Here is a 19,647-nt window from a genome sequence, read left to right on the forward strand (position 1 = left end):
GGATTGCCGAGCTGGGGAAAGCGGCGAGGCTGCCTCCCTCCCTCCCAGCTCTCCCGGACGCCCCGAGTCCCAGCCCTGGGGCCGCGAGGGGCAGAGAGGAAGCCTCAGTCGGGTGGGGCGTGGGGGGCGCTATATTCACGAGAGGACGAAGCGGGAAGGAGGCTGGAGAAGATGCTAGGGGACTGGGGCACACCCCACAGCCAAGATCCCAATTTGAACTCGGCAGTACGAACAGCCCCTCGGCGCCCCCAAACGCGCGGAACTGCCCGCGGGGGTGGGGTCCCCCCACCTCCAGCGCCGCGTCCCTAAATCCTCCTCCCCTACACACCCACCGGGGATGCCCAGTGGCAACCTTCCCGTCCGAACCGCAGATCCAGGGACAGTCCCCGCGCGCCGTCGGCCGGGGAAAAGGGTCCTTGAGCGCGGCTGCGTCGGTCCCGCGGGAGGGCACCCCCCACCCGCCCCGCTCGGAAACTCGCTAGTTTGGTATTTGCTTGGTTTTGTTTTGGTGTTTTTTTTAAGGTGAGGTGGGGGGTGCAGAGAGAGCGGGAAGTAGCATTTCTTCCTTTCGCCCGGCTTCTCCGGAGCCCGCAGAACTCCGCGAGGGGCAGGCAGCGGGAGAAGAAAGAACGCGGAGGGGGAGCCACTTACCCGAGGCAGAGCCCGAGAGCGCGGCGGCCCGCGGGCCGNTCCCGCCCGGGCGCGCGTGCTCAGGGGTCCTCCGTCACCTCCGTCACCTTAGAAGCCCGTCCCCACTTTTGTCGGGAAGGGGAGGAGAGGACCCCTGGGGCTCTGCCCCGGAGAGGGAGGGGGCGGCGGGAAGCGGGATCCTCCCGAGCCCCGGCCGACAGCGGGCCTCCCAGGCCGGTCAGCCTCGCGCCGCTGCAGCGGCCGCGGGCGGGGACGCGGGGGTGGAAGGCGCGGACGCGGACCNGAGGGAGACCCGGATGGGCGGTGGAGGGAACTGGCCCCGAGTCGAGGCGGCGCCGGGTGCACGTGCACCGGTCCAGAGCCTGCCCCGGATTCAGAGGCGGCCGCCTGGCTGTGAACCTGTGCCCATTTGCAGGGCCGGGATAAAAGTCACAGAAGGGAACCAGACTTTGGAAGCCAGGCAAACGGAAAGCTGGTGTTTAGGTGGTCCCTTCCAGCAAATCCAAAGTGGTCCGTACCGAGTAGGTGCGTCTCGTAATGCGTTCGCCCCAGTGGAATGGTGGAGGAGCCACTTTTCTAGGCAGAGAAAAATATAACCTAAATATTGTATAATGAGGTCACTGGCGGCTTGAGCCCTCCCTTCTCCCAACGCCCGAAGCATTCTGAGCAAGAACCTTGGCTTTGACACTTCATAAGGTTAGATGTATCCTAACCCTTGCGTTACCCCCTACCCCGTCTCTCCCTCCAGGGCCTACTACAATTCCAAGTGTGCAATAGGCACTCAGTCACTGTTGAACGCATTAATGTGTGATTCATGTAACTGTGCTAATTAACGTGGGCAAAAACAAAGATTTTAAATTGTGGGATTAAATTGGAAAATGCATCCAGTGCAGAGAACAGTGATGGCCGTATGAGCTGCAATAAATGTTAGCTCTAATTATTATGTAGATAGAAATGCTGTGAATCATATGTATGCAGGTAATAGGTTGAGGTTACATGCTAACTTAAGGACGGCAGTTATCTGAACTTCATTAACCTAAAAGAGTAAGTACGGATAAGGAGAGAATATGTCACAAGCGAATGTGTGTACCTCTGTGGTAAGACTTTCCTACGTATCTTTCCCAAAGAGAACATTTTAACAGTTGCTTCTTTAATTTTCATTACAAATGAGTATTATCAATTCAGTGGGTATGCATACATATGAAATACTCTGTTAATTTATTCATTTTTATAACATCTTTCTAGAAGGAGAAATAAGAGGCCCCAAGGAATTCTCATTTTGTCCAAAAAAGCCAGAAAGGCAAATGTGCCACCACATGAAGCCCGTTAGGCTGAGTCCAGTAGGTCTGAATAAAGAGACTGACGGAGGACAGCACCCGCAAAGCTCCTAGCCTCCCCCCTGGGTGTTTTAGATCAGTGTCCTGGGTCTGTGAAACCACTCTTGGGAGCAATGTGCTTGTCCACGTGAGATAATTTATCTCTTCCATTTGGCAACTGGGAAAATGTAATTTTCTCCATGTGATGAGTGTGAGTGAATGGCTCATGCATAGTGAATGGCCGTCCTCCAAATTATGGTATGAGGGTGTGAAATATGCATTTTAATATCAAAGTCCATTACCGCACAATGCCAGGGGAATGAATAAGAACTGGGATTTTTTATCTAGACACCCTGCACCACATCAGTATCACAGGGTGTTCTATGGATGCTGTTATGAGGAAACAGGTTATTCTTATTTTTACCCTGGCAGAAAAAAACAGCTGACCGAGATGGGTTAGTAGGAGATAACCACACAGAACCCATGGGTTGGGAAGATCACCAGGTTGTTTGAGGACTTCTTTTTTTCAGGGACGCTTGGGTGGCTCGATTGATTAAGCCTCCAACTCTTCGATTTTCCGCTCAGGTCTCACAGTTGTTGAGTTCAGGCCCTGTATCAGGTTCAGCGCTGACAGCACAGAGCCTACTTGGGATTCTCTCTGTCTCTCCCGTGCTGGTACTCTCTGTCTCTCTCTCAAAATAATATAAATAAACTTTAAAAAAGAAAAAAAGGCGGGGGACTTTTTTTTTTCATGGGGAAAAATGTACCAGCATTTCCCCACTGCCTATGACTAGGTACCTACTGTATGTCGTGCCTCAGTGGCCAGGCCAGAGGTGCGCGAGTCTGCAGTGGCCCTGGGGGCCACAAGTGTGGGGAATTGTTGCATTGAGCAGGAAAGTGCAATGGCGCCTTTCTTAGAGTATTTAGATATAATTTTTTGAAACATTGTTTCTATAGATGGGATAGCTGTGTCCCTCCCTTCCAAAATGGGTATGTTGAAACCCAATCCCCAGTGTGTTGGTATTTGGAGGTGGGGCCTTAGGGAGGTGAAGGGTCATGAGGGTGGAACCCTTAAGAAGGAATGGGATTCCAGCCTTGATAAAAGAGACCCCATAGAACTCCCTTCCCCTGCTGTCATGTGAGGACACAGCGAGAAGATAAGCATGTATGAACCAGGAAGTAGGCCCTTACCAGATGCCAAATCTGCCAGCACCTTGATCTTGGACTTCCCAGCACCTTGATCTTGGACTTCCCAGCACCTTGATCTTGGACTTCCCAGCTTCAAGAACTGTGAGAAGTAAGCTTTGTTGTCTCTATGCCACCCAGTCTCTGGTATTCTGTTAATAGCAGCTGGAATGTACTTAGACAACAGAGTAACAGTTCTCAGGAAGGTCTAGGGTCTAAAACGAGGTAACAAATGACCATCTTTCTCTATAGAACTACACATAGGACGCATTTATTGTAGGATAATAAGAGATATATTTGTTCTTTGTCCCTGATTTGGGCACAGAGCACCTCTCCTGAGTGATTGGAGTGTCTTTTGTCATTCATCACGATACCCTTTTGAGAGTATTCTGATGAGACGACTTAGGGTGGGGCCCTGTGTCTAGCCTCTGGATGGAGCTGGTCACCAGAAAAACCAGGTGGTTAGAGGGTTGGAACTTTGAGCCCCACCTACAAACTTCTGGAAAGATTGAACTCTACAAACACTCTTAAACAGGATAACAGGATTGGAAGATTGGAGGGGCTGCCCGGTTGGTGATGACATCCACTTGCTGGNGTCTGGACCTTCTGGAATAGCCCTATGTAACCCTTCATCTGACTTCATCTGTAGCCTTTCAAATACCATTTATAATAAACCAATAAGCGTTAAATAAATGTTTTTCTGAGTTCTGTGAGCCACTCTAGCGGATTAATTGAACCCGGGGCAGGCGTTATGGAAATCTGAAGCGGGCATGGGGATAGAGTTTTGTGGGACTGAGCTCTTAACCTGCGGGACCTGACCCTATCTCTGGTTAGTATTGGAACTGAATTAAATTGTAGGAAAACCAGTCAGTGTCCACTGAGAATTGAATTGCTGGATGGTATTGGAAAAAACACACAGTGGATTTATGAATTGTTCATACCTGTTTCCCAGTTTGGTTTTGTCTTCCAGAAGAAAATCTATTTATGATTATTAGAGTTGTACCTGATTTATGCCCTGTAAATTACAGAAAGGGATACGAGGCACTTCACAAATATTAAAAAACATGTGAAGCTATAAAGCTCTCTTCTAAGTTTTGGTACATCGGTCTTGGTTTCCAGTTAGTATTTTATTAAATAAGGGTGGCTGGTATCCAGTTCTGGCAAAGATGAGGAAAGCCCTGCCTATTATTGGCAGATGTGGCTGATAATAATAGACTTCCATTTAGCTTTTACAGGGTTGCTTTCCACTGACTATAAAGGAACCTGGCTGACAAAAAAAATAATGTTCTAATTAAGATGTGCACACAGTCTGTGATGGATGAAGTTGGCGCCAGAGCCACTTAGGAAATTCAATTGAGAAGGGTCAGAGTTTTGATTATGCTTTCTTGAGTCGTCAAGAGGAAAAGCAGCCAAAAAGACCATGCAACGACAGCATAGTATGGTAAAAGAGCAGCGAACAGAGTTCATTCTGCCGCTAAACAGCTGTGTAACCCTGGACAAGGCATTTGCCCCTGGGTTGTAGTTTTCTCATCTGTTCAATGGGAGGACTCACCTACTGTGTCAAATACTTCTCATGCATCACCTCCGATCGAGGTGGCCTCACGTTATTTTGGCTGGCCACCTGAGGGTCTGTCTGTGTTCAGGGACCTGGGATAACCTTCAGCGAACCTCACTTCCTATTCAGCCTTTGCACCTCTCACTTCCTGCCCTGGGGCTTCCCTATTGCCTCCGAGTGGAGAGATGCACTGAAAGAACCAGTGGGCACCCTGGCATAGAATGGACACGGGGCTTAAGGCACACTGGGTGAAGGTCTCGCCAATGGGGTCCAGCCGTGAGCAGTTACTCTTCCACCTTTTCCAGAATACGGCAGCTCTTGTGGCCCCTCACAAGAGGATCCAACGAGATCAGGCCATCAGTTGAGCTGGAGCATGAAAGGCTTGCTTATGTTCTCTTTTTCCTCCTCTGCCTGCTCCCCTTTCCTTCTCACTCCTCCTCTGGCAGCACTGTACTCCTATTTGCAGGGGTGGGGGAGGACTGTACTCCTTAATAAAGAGTGGCGTAGAAGCTTTGGTCTTGGGATCTGCTTTGGAATCCCAGGCTCAAGGGCCTCACAGCTCCCACCAGGGGTTAAGCCCCCACTTGCACTTTCTCAGGGAAGGAAGAGGAGGACCACAGGCAAGTTGTTTGCTGTAATGTCTTTCAGTGTCAAGTTCATCTGAAACAAAAAAGTCCTGCCATGAAAACACAATTGAAATCTCTTGGACTATTTCATACTGGGACAAGTTTGGGAGAAGTCATTACAGGTGGGAAAGCCAGTTTGGGGTGGAGAGCTCTGAATGCACTTGCAGAAGTCCGGTCTGCGGAATCTAAGGAGGAAGACTGGAGGGAGGCTGGTTTCTGGGCTGGAGAGGCAAGATTTGAACTTGTCATTACAATGTGGATAGGAGAGGAGTCCGTGTTTGTGGTTAGGATTCCTGAGGAAGCAAGTCCAGCAAGCAGAAGGTCTAGGAGAGAACTTAAAATCACCAACTCCAGCAACTCTCTCTCTCTCTCTCTCATCCCTGCAAAGCCATTCTCTGCATCTTGCTCTCCCCTTTGTCCCAGATATGGGATTGAGATCCCTTGATCTCAGGATGTTAACACCTTCTCAGGCCTCCACAGGATGAATCATCAATGACTTAAAGGCCAATATGTAACCCAGTTCTGCTAATGAAACCTAATGGGAGGTCTGCTAAAGAAAGCTCCCTTCCTGAATTAAAAGATTGAAAAGAGGACAGAGATTACATTGTTCTTCCTGCCTTGAATGTAGATGTGATGCTGGTGCTACAGCAGCCACATTGTGACGTTGAGGCAACAAGCATGAGAGGAAGACCAAGAGGATCTGAGGGATGCTAGCCCTAGTATCTGTGAGCCACTAAGCCAATTTTAGCAGCTGTACATCATCTTCTTGTGTTCGAGAAAAATAAACCCTTGTTTATTTCAGGCAGTGGGTAAGGTTTTCTGTTCCTTGGAGCCCAAATCATTCCTGAGCCGAGGAAGATGTGATGAAGAACAGGAAAACCAAGATGTGATGAAGAACAGGAAAACCAAGAAGGACAAAGATTCAGAAGTCAAGGAAATAGAATTTTGAGGAGGTGGAAGTGGCTGACAGTGAGAATGCTGCCGAGGAGTCAAAAGAAAGACGACACTTGAAAACATGAATGGAATTGTTCAAGTGAGAGGTCATTGGTGAGCTCAGTGCAAGCATTTCCAGACTTACTGATGGGGCAAGAGCCAGATGTCAGTGGGCTGAGGAGAAAAGAGTGTGAGGAGGGGAGGCGCTGAACACAGACAGTTCTTTCACAGAGTTTTGCCTGTGTGTGTATCAAGAGCCTGCAAATGTTACTGAGCTCTGACCTACATTTTTCACTTGTAGAGATCTATCCAAAGGAAATAATTAGAGATAGTGACAAAGACTTAGACCTAACGGCAATAATTGCAGCTTTATTTATAGTAGAGAAACGTTGGCAACAACATAAATAGCAAACAATAGGGAAATTGTTAAATAAATGATGGTGTGTCTTCATGAGAGAATATTGCTCCAGCCAATACATAGGAGAGTTTTTTTTAATGGCATGGAAAAATATCCATAATGGATCAATTAAAAAACCAGGCCATAAAAAATATGGTCATAAATTTCTTATATACATTATTCACATGCAAAGAAAAGGCAGGAAAGAAATACATTAAAATATCCAAAGTTACAGGAAAACTTAAATTTCTATTTTTCTTTATGTTCCAGAATTAGCATTTGTTATTTTTATAATCAGAAAACTTTATTTTTTAAAAACAATAAAATTCGCTATGAAGGAAAAGAAACATACTAGCGACTCTGGGCCAGGTCCCAATAGGACAAATACCTGAAGAACATGTAGGTGTTTTTCATTTCCAAAAAATGGGGTTTATACAACAGATCATGTTTTCTTCTTAGATCAGGCTGTCAGGAGTGTCGTAAGCAAACCTGATATTTAGTCACAAGTATGTAACTCTCTCTTCTTTGCATATCTGGTTTATCCCTTCTTGGGCCCCGGGTCCCACTTCGGCAAAGACAGGAAGAGGCATCTGAATAATTTAGCCCAGTGGGAAGGGTCCAGGCCTCCCAATATAACCCAAAGCCCCTTTGGCCAAGAGATGCAGGTAAGAGAGAGCAAATATACCTCATGGCAAGATTCAGATCGGAGACCTTTATGTGAACTGAAAACAATCTATAGCAGATAGATGATTAATCCCCAAGGCTCATAGCTAGTGATTCTTTTCCTCTGGATAGATTTCACTCTAGAACAGGGTCTGGCTCTCCTGAGAAACAACAGAGGAGCAAGGTTATTCATCTGTCCGCCATCCTATATTTCAATCTAATCCTCTGACAGGCGCACGTGAGCTGTGTCATGATATTTCATGCAGCTTGGGGATGGAGCCCAACACTCAAGCCTGGAGGTTTTCCCCACTTCCCCCCAGTGGCAACTGGTTCCGTGTGCCCATCACAGGCTGGTTATGAGCGTCAAACGAAATTATTCATATACAAACACTTTGTAAACCATGAGAAGCTATATAGATAAGTCACCGTTATTATTATTACTCTGTGGGGAAGCCAAAGTCTGAAATGGATATTCTGTCCCATTTCACTCCCCTTGACTCCAAGCCGCTGAGAAAATCCTCAAGCAAAGAACTGATCCTAAACCCTGACTACTGCTGTCAATGTATTTCTGCAAATGGCTTGCCCCAAGATTACGATGTGGAATGGAAATCTCTTATTTGGTCCCTGAAAATCCCTGCTATAGGTCAGAAGAGAGAGCAAGTGATAGTTTCTGTACCAAGGAAAGAGAGAGGGCAGAGGGGAACATTCAGAGGGAATATCTCTTGCCACAGTTAAGCTGAGGCCCTCAGAAAAGATTTGGTGAAATAGCTACTTAAATTCCAGTACTGTCCTCACGATATCGGAAACCTTAGGGTTGGTAGAGACAACCAGCTTTGCTAAGAAGGGCAAGCCTGAGGGAGAGAAGGCTGCTCTACTCAGCAGTTGGGTATGGCACCTGTGAGAGAAGCCAGGGGCAGCCAGCCTGGACCCCGGAGCACGAACACAGCTGCTGTGGGCAGGAACAACCGCCCTCCCGCGGCCATTGCCAGAAGGGTGACAGTTAGTGAAAAAGAGCAAATGGGCCCCAAATGCCGCTTGGACTTGAATGAGTTGGGGATATTCCAAAGCCCCAAGGGTGAGGAAACAGTGCATAAAAGCCGTGTTTAGAATCAAAATTAATATGTGACAATGGCCTTCTGTGTCTGCTAAAATAGTCATCAAGTCTCAGAGAGGAGCAAGAACTAGCCGCTCATTCATTCAGATGATGGTGACTGGACCTTCCTAAGTACGCAGTAAATTCTAGGCCCAGGAGTGGAAATCATACAGTGATCTACCCCTCGCGGGTTTCACTCTGATGACGGGAGAAGCTAAATCGTTCGACCGCAGAACGACCAAGTCCCAAAACGGCGGGAGACAAGTGACAGGTGAGGTCCCAGCAAAGGTGCCAGAGGTTGAATGAGGGGGTGATGACTTGAGGTCAGAGGTCAGGGGAAGCTTTCATTCAGGATGGGAAGCTGATCTCGAGCTCAGCGGACGCAGGGGACTGAGCGGTCTGAAGAGGGACATTCCAGGCTGAGAGGGAGGAGGCGGGGGAGGTAAGCACATGAGCCAAGGCAAGGAGGCAGGAAAGAAGACAGGATGCGGATCCGGGCAGCAAAAGGGTTAAGTCCTTCTCCAGTGAAGGCTCTGTCAGGGCGACAGTGGAAATCAAAGTTGGGCAGATAACTTAGGTGTCGGTTGCCTCCCGGAAAAGGTTTTGAAATGCAGCTGAGGCGAATGCTGTGTGTTCCTGCCGGTGGTGGTGACGTGAGGGACGCTGTGCAGTCTTCGGACCACAGCACCCACTCTACAAACAGCAGGTGAGAAGCAGCCGCTGGGGCAGCCCCGGCAGCGGCAGGTGTGTGCCCGCAGCCCGCGGCAGTAGAACTGACAAATGCCCCACAGGCGGGGACCTGCGGAAGGGAAGGGACTTCTAAAACCCCCGAAGAGTGCTTTCTGGGAGGGGTGTGGTTGAGGGGCACCGAAACAAGAGATGTGTGGCAATTCCCTTACGGATTCTGCACTTGAAAATGCAGCGGACTCGGGGCGCCTGGGTGGCTTAGTCGGTTAAGCGTCCGACTTTCGCTTGGGTCATGATCTCGCGGTTCGTGGGTTCGAGCCCCGCGTCGGGCTCTGTGCTGACTGCCAGCTCGGAGCCTGGATTCTGTTTCAGTCTGTGACTCCCTCTCTCTCTGACCCTCCCCTGCTCACGCTGTCTCTCTCTCTCTCCTAGAAATAAATAAAAATATTAAAAAAAAAAAGAAAAGAAAAGAAAAGAAAATGCAGCGGACTGGAAAAACAATTGCAGGTCGAAAGGAAGCAGGCAAATTGTTGTCTTCACTTCTGCGCAGCCTCCAGCAGTGAGGGAAGGGGCAGAGCCAGCACAGAGAGATGTTGATGTTGGGGCCCAGAACTCTTTTTTTTTTTTTTCGGAGATAGTTTAATATGCTTATGTGTGCTGATGGTCCTCGGTCATCTGTTTACCTCTTAAACCCGGCCTCCTTCGGGCAACACCAGGGCTGTTTCATTGTTCTTCTGGGCACAAAGATTTCGAACTGGTTCTATTATGTCCCTCACAAATACAGATGTCTTTCTCTTTCACTCCATGCCATCTCTGACTTAGGAACTGGTTGAAAATTTGGGGGAGGGGAGAGGCAAGTGAAATCAGGACTGAGCAGAGTCTCAGAGCTCAGGTAGGCAGAGAGCACCCTTCTGGGGTGGTCAGAGGGGGTGTGCTGGCTGCTGCTTGAAGCAGGGTGTCCTTCCTTCATGGCAGTGGGGACACATCACCCTCAGGGCTGGCAGTACGGGAGACCCCCTCCAGCCATGTCTGGATGAGCCAGTGTCTGCCAAAATTACATACGCATCTATGCTTTGCCCCACTTCTAGGAATTTATCTAAAGTTCATCTTAGACACTTACGAAACAATGCTTATCAGAGGGGCTCATCGCAGCCTCTTTGGGATAGTAAAAGGTTGAAAATAACTCAAGATTATTCAGAAAGCACTAGCTAAATAGACTGATATGTGTTCCCAACGGAGAAGCATATAACTTTGAAAAAAAGGAAATGAGAGGAAGATCTATAACCTAATATGGAAACATTTCCAAGATGTGTTTATTAAATAAAAAGAGAACTAGGGGCAGAACAGGATAGAGCTTCTCCATTTCCAAGAATAATCTTATGGATTTTAGTAACTCCCCATTTTAGTGTCAGAAACACGACTAGAACAAAGGCATCTTTTCAACCAGTATGTAGGATTATATAGACAGAGAATCCAAAAGCATCTATAAAACCTGCAAAAAACAGCAGGAGTTAATTTAGCAAGGTTGCAGCAGGCAAGATAAATAGGAAAATACAACTGTATTTCCTTTTAAAAATTTTTTTTATGTATTTATGGGACACCTGGGTGGCTCAGTCAGTTAAGCATCCGACCTTGGCTCAGGTCATGATCTTGCAGTTGGTGGGTTCGAGCCCCGCGTCGGGCTCTGTGCTGACAGCTCAGAGCCTAAAGTCTGCTTGGGACTCTGTGTCTCCCTCTCTCTCTGCCCCTCCCCCTGCTTGCACTCTGTCTCTGTTGCTCTCAAAAATAAATAAACATTAAACAAAAGTAATAATGTTAAAAATAAAAATTGCCTGTGTTTATTTTAAGGAATCTCTATACCCACCATGGGGCCCACACTCACATCCCCAAGATCGAGTCACGTGCTCTACAGACTGAGCCGGCCAAATGCCCCATCAATTGTATTTCCACACAGTAGTGCAAACATTTGGAGAAAACAATGGCTAAAAGCTTACCATTCGCAAGGTCACAAAAACGTAGCATAGGATATGCTTAACAAAAGATGTGCATGCCTTCACATAAACTCAAAATTACAAAACACTGCCAAACAAATGGAGAGACACAGCATCTTGGGTGCCTGGACACCTCAAGATCACTAAAATGCTGGCTCTCCTCACTGCTGTGGGTCCCAGGGCATCACCCCGATGAGGGTGGTCTTCATTTTACCCACATGAGCTTTACTCTCTCCAGTTTGGCTGTGAATGTGAGACATGGGAGGACCAATCTGAGGGTGAGCCTCCTGGAGCCTGGAGATTCCGATTCTGGAGACCCAGAATCACCCATCCCCCTCCCTGGTTGAGGCCTCGTTACTAAGCCGGGCGTGTGCCTGGGCTTCACCCTCAGAGGGAGCTCTCTCCCAAGTGGTGCTTCTGTGTCTTGTGCAAAATTTGAGGGAGACCTTCAGAGAGTCTGTGTCACAAAGGTGTAAAGATATCATTTTGACCTGAGTGACTACACATTTCATGCCGGCCTTTTACTGTTCCTGGCTGCAGTGTATGAATTGGGTCTAGAAGTTTTAAGTTTCTCAAAAGCAGTGACTTGCATTCTGAGTTGGTTTTCCTCACGCCACAGCGCTGCCCAGCAGAACTTGCTACAGTGGGAGCTATGCTGTCTGGTACAGCGACCACTGGCCACAGAGAGCAACTGGACGCTTGAAATGTGGCTGCTATGACTGAGAAACTAGACTTTATTTTATGTTTTTAATTTCAAGCAGTCTCTACACCCAACATGGGGCTTGATGTCATGACCTTGAGATTAAGAGTCCCATAGTCAGGGATGCATGGGTGATTGAGCATCAGACTCTTGATTTCGGCTGAGGTTGTGATCTGAGGGTCGTGATCCCAGGGTCATGGACTCGAGCTCTGTGTCTGGCTCTGTGCTGAGCCACTTAGTTCTGTGCTGAGAACCCACTTAGGATTCTCTCTCTCTCTCTCTCTCTCTCTCCCTCCCATCCCCCTTCCTTGCTTGTGCTCTCTTTCTCAAAAAAAAAAAAAGGAGTTGCATGGTCTACCGACTGAACTAGCCAGATGCTCCTGAAAAACTAAATTTAAATTCTGTTTCATTTTAACTGATCAAAATTTAAATTAAAAAAGCCACATGTAGCTAGGAGCTTCCATACTCTACAGTGGAAGTCTAGTTCTTACAAATCCTGAAGAATTCCCTACAAATTCAGATTTTTAAAATTTATTTATTTTTGAATAGTTTATTGTCAAGTTCGTTTCCATATAACACCCAGTGCTCATCCCCACAAGTGCCCTCCTCCATGTCCATCACCCTCCTTCCCCTCCCCCCATCAGCCTTCAGTTTGTTCTCGGCATTCAAGAGTCTCTCATGGTTTGCCCACCTCCCTCTCCCCAATGATTTATCCCCTTCTCCTCCCCCATGGTCCTCCGTTAAGTTCCTCCTAATCCTCCTATACGTGCAAACATATGATATTTGTCCTTCTCTGCCTGACTTATTTCGCTCAGCATAACACCCTCAAGGTCCATCCATGTTGCTACACATGGCCAGATGTCATTCTTTCTCATTGCCATGTAGTATTCCATGGTATAGATAAACCACATCTTCTTGATCCATTCGTCCGTGGATGGACACTTAGGCTCTTTCCATGTTTTAGCTATTGTGGAGAGTGCTGCTATGAACATTGGGGTACATGTGCTCCTATGCCTCAGCATTTCTGTATCCCTTGGGTAAATTCCTAGCAGTGCTATTGCTGGGTCATAGGGGACTTCTACTGTTAATTTTTTGAGGAATCTCCACACTGTTTTCCAGAGGGGCTGTACCAGTTTACATTCCCACCAACAGTGTAGGAGGGTGCCCATTTCTCCACATCCTCGCCAGCATCTAGAGTCCTCTGATACAAATTCAGATGTTAATCACATTACAGCAATCTAGCTCCACTGCCCCGCATGAATTAAACTACTACTGTTTAAGGGTAATAAGCACCATCTCATCAGCAAAATTAAACATTTCTTAGGGGCGCAGATGTATTTTGCTCTTTCTTGTGTTCCCTAAATAGTGCCTAGCACAGAGTTAGCCATACAATATTTCACAGTGATTTTTTATTAAGGTAGATAACGTGAAGGGGAAGTTGGGGGAAATACATGATCACAGTATTTCTTTCTTCACCTCCTTCCTCCTGTCCACTGTGTCTTCCATTATGTCTGCAGTCGATCGACTCCACCCCTGTCCCCTAGTCACACCGCAGAGCCATTGCCGGGCCTCAAAAAGCTAATGACACCGTTTAGCTTCTCTGTCTCTGTGTTTCTCATCAACCATCACCAACTGCAAACACTCAAAGCCTGTGATGTGTTAAGATGCTTGTGAAGTGAGGGAGTAAGGACCCCACGAGCCCATCCCTCTACAAAAACAATGAACAAACGGGCAAAAGCTGTCAAAATCAATTCTATTGGAATTCTGGAAGCTAGTCAAAGACTCAGAGCAACCAGGCGAATGCTTAATCAAGAAAAGGGAGGCTGATCCTCGAGAGGAAATCTTTGTGGCTTTTAGCTTCTCCTGGCCCCATCCCTTCCTCCCTGGATTGGCAACAGTCTGGAAGATAGAGCCTGCATTGCCAGCGTGGGCTCCCGGCACCAGAGGAAATAGAGCAGACCTTGTTCTCAAAGACTTATGCTTGTTCGATTCAACCTGTCTGGTGCTTTCCTGAAGAGCTGGCACGAAGGGCTTGCTCCTGTCTTCCCTCTCTCTCACAGAGGGGAGAGGCAGTTACCTGAGCAGCATTTGCCAGAAACAGTTGAGGCACTCAAAAGACATACCGAAAATCTTGAGAGGAAAGGATGAGGGGTGAGATGCTTTAGGAACAAGGGCTTTGAAGGGCCCCCACATATTCCTAGGAATTAGGAAGTCCATGCACATGCCTAGGGCAGGGGTATGCTCAGAAAAGACCTTAGAAGACACTAAGCTTTCACCTCTGCTGACCTTCAGGCTCCACGCTAGCAGAAGGTAAAAGCTAAGGCAGAGTTGTAAATGGTCCAGTTGAGTGTTGAAGGTGTGAACCAACACACACACACACACACACACACACACACACACACACACTTATTCTGTGTTTGTTCCCAGGCATTTCAGGAAATCTCAATCACATCACTACCTGACTATTAAACAGACTTCGGTGGCCACACGTGACAAAGAATATCCATTTTTACCTATTTATTTTTTAATTTTTTAATGTTTATTTATTTTTGAGAAAGAGAGGGAAAGAGATAGAGCACAAGCAGGGGATGGGCAGGGAGAGAGGGAGACACAGAATCCAAAACAGTCTCCAGGCTCCAAGCTGTCAGCACAGAGCCCGATGTGGGGTTCAAACCCACAAGCCATAAGATCATGACCTGAGCTGAAGTCTGACGCTTAACCGATGGAGCCACCCAGGCGCCCCAAGAATATCAATTTATAAAACATAGTTCAGAAACGTTCCTAAAAAAACAGTAACCGCAAGTATCTACAACAAATCCCGAAGAGGTATGAGGGTCTGATTTCCAGAGCTGGCATATTACAATATTCACAAAGTCTAGTTTTCAACAAAAGTTCTGCAGCCAGCAAATAAACAAGGGGGAAGAGGAAATAGGGAGTGACTACTTAATGGGTACAGGGTTTCTTTTAGGGATGACGACATGTCCTGGAATCAGATAGTGGTGGTGGTGGCACAGCCTTTTGACTACCTTGGAAACCACTGTATTGGACACTCTGAAATCCCAAATTCTATCTTATGTGAACTTTGCCTCAAAAACAAAGGCAATTAAAAATGGATTTAAAAAACAATTTAATGGTTATTTTTGAGAAAGAGAGACAGAGAGAGAGAGACAGAGTGTGAGTGGGGAAGGGGCAGAGAGAGAGGGAGACACAGAATCCGAAGCAGGCTCCAGGCTCTGAGCTGTCAGCCCAGAGCCTGATGCAGGGCTCGAACTCACAGGCTGTGAGATCATGACCTGAGCCCAAGTCTGATGCTCAACCGACTGAGCCACTCAGGCACCCCACAAAATGGAGTTTTAAGCAACAGGCTGGTGCTTCGCTTTGATATAGTTTGATGAAGTCATTTCCAAGCTTCCCAGAGAGATTCCTCCTTTGCCTTTAGACACACACACCTCAGTAATTTCTGGTCAGCCGGGTGCACTGTATAAGCTGGTATGTAAGCGGAGGTCTATTTCTGGGTGGCATTTGCCCATGGGCCCCAACAGCAGGCTCAGGTTGTCACCTGAAGTGCGTGGTTGTTTTCACAACTTCCCAAATGCAATATTTCCAAAACATGCCCCTGATTTCTTGTGCGCCTCCATCATCCTGCATCTGCTGAAGGCATCTCCTCAGGCCATCTTGGACAGCTCCTGTACACCCTATCCAGTTAACCCCTGCGTCCCGACAGCTACCCACCCCCACCTGGCTTTCGAATCTATCTACCTCTCTTCGTCCCCACGGCTGCGACCCCTGTTCCTTATCTGTTCTGTTCTAACAGACTCCAGCTGGTCTCACCTCCTGCTCTCTTGACCCCTTCCAGTCTGTGTGCCACACTCTTCATTTGCATTTTAAAGTGCAAATCTAATCATTTCACATACACACACCCCCATTTGAAGTCTTTAATTGGCTTCATGTTTATTCTCTTAGAATAAAATCCACAAGCATTGAAATGTCTGCAAGACCCTATATGACCTGGCTCCCGTCCACCTCCCCAGATTCCCCACAGTCACTACACTCCCATCACGGGAATGACATTTTTAGTTTGTCTCCACCTCAGCAGATATATCTGCTCATCTTTCTAGAACATTCCATGTCCTCTCTTCTCTGCACTTAGCGGATCCTAGTCATTTTCAGAGCTTAGATGAAATGTCACTTCCTAAAGGAAGCCTTCCTGGCCCTCCCAGGCTTGGGTCAGTTCTCATGTGTGGGTTGAGTGCCAGGCTCCTCTTTTATGGTACATGTTACTCTTAAATTTTCTGGGCTCAATTGCTCAATGTCTGACTCCCCCACTGAAGTGGGTGACCCAGGAGGGCAGGTACTGTCTTGTTTTGATGCTGTACCCCAGTACCAATCACAGTGCCATGTGTATGGCAGAAGCTTGATACACACATATTTGCAAACTTAATAGTATGGAATGCAATCAGGTGTCATGGACAGCACCTTACTAAGTAGCGCGTTAATGAGAACGAGTTGACAGCCTGCCAGAGAAAGAATGTGGCCCCCTTGTGCTGCTGGCCCCACGATCCTTATCATAGGTGGAAGGTGGGGTGGTAGAAGTTGAGCTGGTGCACCATCGCCAAGGAGACCTACTCTGAGCCAGCCAGGCGTATCCAGTCCTCATTTCAGGGTCCTATTACAGCACGCAGCATGCCCAGGGTGGTGGAATTTGGGGAGTAGATTATCCCGTCTGTTCAACTTGGCCACCCAGACTGTTCACTCAATTCAGGGTCTTTTCTCTGGACTCTTAGGTGCCCCAGATGGCCATCCCCTTGCAGGGGACAGAGAAATATCTGGTCCTGGAGTCCTGTTTCTCTCTCACCTCCTTTCCTAAAGCCTCTGAGTTATTTTTAATTCCTTTGCTCTTCCCACAGTCCCCATCCTTTCCCTGCCTTCTAGTGGTAGGTAACCAGTGTCAGCGGTCGATCGTTCACTTCCTCCAGTCCTTATTGCTTGGTGGCCCGGCTGTTCGAGAGGTTAAGAGTGGAGGGGAGACCTGACAGATCCACATCATGCTCTAACCTCGGGGAGAGATATGCACATACAATCACATCTTTCGTCCTGCCAATGTTGACCGCCTGCCAGCTTACATCCTGGGCCTTATAATGCTAATGAGAACGTCTGTTTCTTACCCTGCCTCTCATTCCATTACCAAAACCCTGTTATTTTAGCTTCAGTGTGGGTCAGGCAGGATTCCCAAGAGTGCGATAGAAAACCTGCAGAGTGGGGCATCTGGGTGGCTTAGTCGGTTAAGCATCCGACTTTCACTCAGGTCATGATCTCACAGTTCGTGGGTTTGAGCCCTGCATCGGGCTCTGTGCTGACAGCTCAGAGCCTGGAGCCTGTTTGAGCCTATGACTCCCTCTCTCTCTGACCCTCCCCCACTCACGCTGTCTCTCTCTCTCTCTCTCTNATTCTGCATTTCTTGCAGAAAACAGGTGTCAGGGAGGAAGAGTACAGAGTTATTTCCATATGCTGTCAGAAACTAAAAATAATGTGCTAGAAATGACATTGAGCAAATGGACTCCTAACTCCTTCCTCATGTGCTTCCATTTTCTCTATCAAGGAGAATAAGTCTCGGACAGCAAAGGGCAGAACAAACATGGGTGAGGCCAGGCAGTCAGAGCTGAGTGAAGAACAAGTCTGAAAAAACATGAACTGATCTGAATGTCTTGAGCCTCCCAGCTGAGGTAAGAGACATACATCGTAGGGGAATGAGAGAGCCCACAGGCAAAACGGATCAGCCCAGGTCATAACTTCCGAGGAGCTTGGAGAAGTAGAGTCGTGCTAGAAGACTAGTAACAGGCTGAGTTTGGTGTCAATTCAGGTGGTTAAAGTCATGGTTTATGGGCATTGAGTGTAAAGGAAGAGGTGTTCATGGGACCTGTATGGAAACCTTAACTTCATTTCCTTCCTTAGTAGGGATTCTGGACTGGAAAACAGGATTACATACTAGCTGATGCATCTGGGATTTTATAAAGTATTGGACACTATGGAAACCTAAGAGCATCTATTCAAAAACATCTGTACTGTCACCACGTGGGGACAGAATTCTGGAGACATTCTTTAAGGCTCTTGCTTCAGCCTGCTCCTGTCCCCAGACTGTCACTGTTAGATTTAGTTGTCCTTGCACCAAGCCCATATTTGTCTATATTTCCCAAAAGGCAAAATATAATAAAAGTAAACACTGATAAATAAAAGGTCCGGGACTTTAGTCTGAAAAATCAGCTGCACACCTCTAACACAAGAAAGATGTGATTTAACTGGAGTGGCACTTTAAACCTCTTAAGAGCTAATAATGATTTGCCTCGTTCTGAAAGGATCCTTGTACCAAGTGCTGCTGTTGCATGATGATCTCAACGTTGCATAACCTCTTCTCCTGCTTTGATATGAGTCTATTCATTTTATCATCTGATATCAGGTATCTGCGACCTGATGATCTCAGTTCACACACAGGCTAAATGTTTCCCTGAAGCCTTTAAAGTGAGCTGATTCCCTTTCTCAAGGACAGAGCAGGAGTATCTCTATGTTCTGTGTTTGTCATCGAATGGCCAGATCAAAGTTAAACAGCCAAGAATTCACACCCAAGGAAACAATGGAGAGAGGTCCCATCTAAAGAAGCCCATTGTATCCACAGCATTCCTTCACCTCCCTTTGCAGAGGGGTGGGCTGTCAGCTTCCAAGACCCTCACAGAAGTCAGGAGCTCAGATCTTAACAGTGAGGGTGTGAGCTGGAGGGAAACAGAACCTGGCAGCACACAGCAAAATTGGGGCTGGGGGAGATTCAGACTTTGACTATCGTCTCTGGTTGAATTCATTACAAGTTTAGAGGAAAGTGCCTGGAAGAGTCATGTTGTTGTTTTATTATTATTTTTTACATGTTTCCTTATTTATTTAGACAGAGAGAGAGAGAGAGAACGAGTAGGGGAGGGGCAGAGAGAGAAGGAGGGAGAGAAATTCCAAGCAGGGCGCATGCTCAGTATGGAACCCAGTGCGGGGCTCCATCTCGCAGCCTTGAAATCATGACCTGAACCGAAAACAAGAGTGAGATGCTTAAGAGGGTGAGCCACCCCGGTGCTCCAGGAAGTTCTGTGGTTGTTTTGAGTGGAAACCTAATATTGGCATTTCAGACACCTGTGGCAAGGCAATGGAAGAACTCTCTGGTTTCAGGGACACTTTCATGAGTGTCCTTCAGTTCCAAGTGTGTAAGCATACCCCGGGCATCTGCCTGGCCCTCCTGGCTGCCTGAGACGCAAACCCTTCTGGTCTTCTTCCCTCTGCTTCCTAAATTAGCTTGGGGTTTGGGTCTCTTGGTTCCTTCCTTCCGCCAACACTGTCCTGTTTTGTGACTTTCTCTTATCTGTCCCTGACCAAGCCTAATTTTGGTCTTTCTGATGGGCACTTATGGGCCAAGTTTGCAAAATAAAACTTCAGGATTGCCTGGGTGGCTCAGTTGGTTAAGCATCACGGTTCGTGAGATCAAACCCTACGTGGGGCTCTGCAATGACAGCGTGGAGCCTGATTGGGGTTCTCTCTCTCCCTCTCTCTGCTCCTTCCCCCTCATGTGCATACACACTTGCACTCTCTCTCTCTCCCAAAATAAATAAACTTTTTTAAAAGGCCACAAAACTTTGGGGCGCCTGGGTGACTCAGTTGGTTAAATGTCTTGACTTTGGCTCAGGTTATAAACTCATGGTTCATGGGTTCGAGCCCCGTGTTGGGCTCTGTGATGGAGACTGCTTCGGATTCTGTGTCTCCCTCTCTCTCTCCCCCACCCCTGCTCTCACTATGTCTGTCTCTATCTCTCTAAAAAATAG

General features: G+C 47.4%; 1 protein-coding gene across 1 annotated transcript in view; it reads right to left on the reverse strand.

Moving 5' to 3' along the window:
- MAPK4 (mitogen-activated protein kinase 4) overlaps positions 1–696 on the reverse strand; it is a 147,668-nt gene extending 146,972 nt beyond the window's left edge. The window contains 1 exon segment of the mRNA XM_077777671.1: positions 652–696. The gene's annotated coding sequence lies outside the window, so the exon portion shown is untranslated.
- Between the last annotated feature and the right edge of the window lie 18,951 nt (positions 697–19,647).

This window comes from Crocuta crocuta, unplaced genomic scaffold (assembly GCF_008692635.1).
Source record: "Crocuta crocuta isolate KB4526 unplaced genomic scaffold, BGI_CrCroc_1.0 scaffold36, whole genome shotgun sequence".
In the NCBI taxonomy this organism is placed as follows: Eukaryota; Metazoa; Chordata; class Mammalia; order Carnivora; family Hyaenidae; genus Crocuta; species Crocuta crocuta.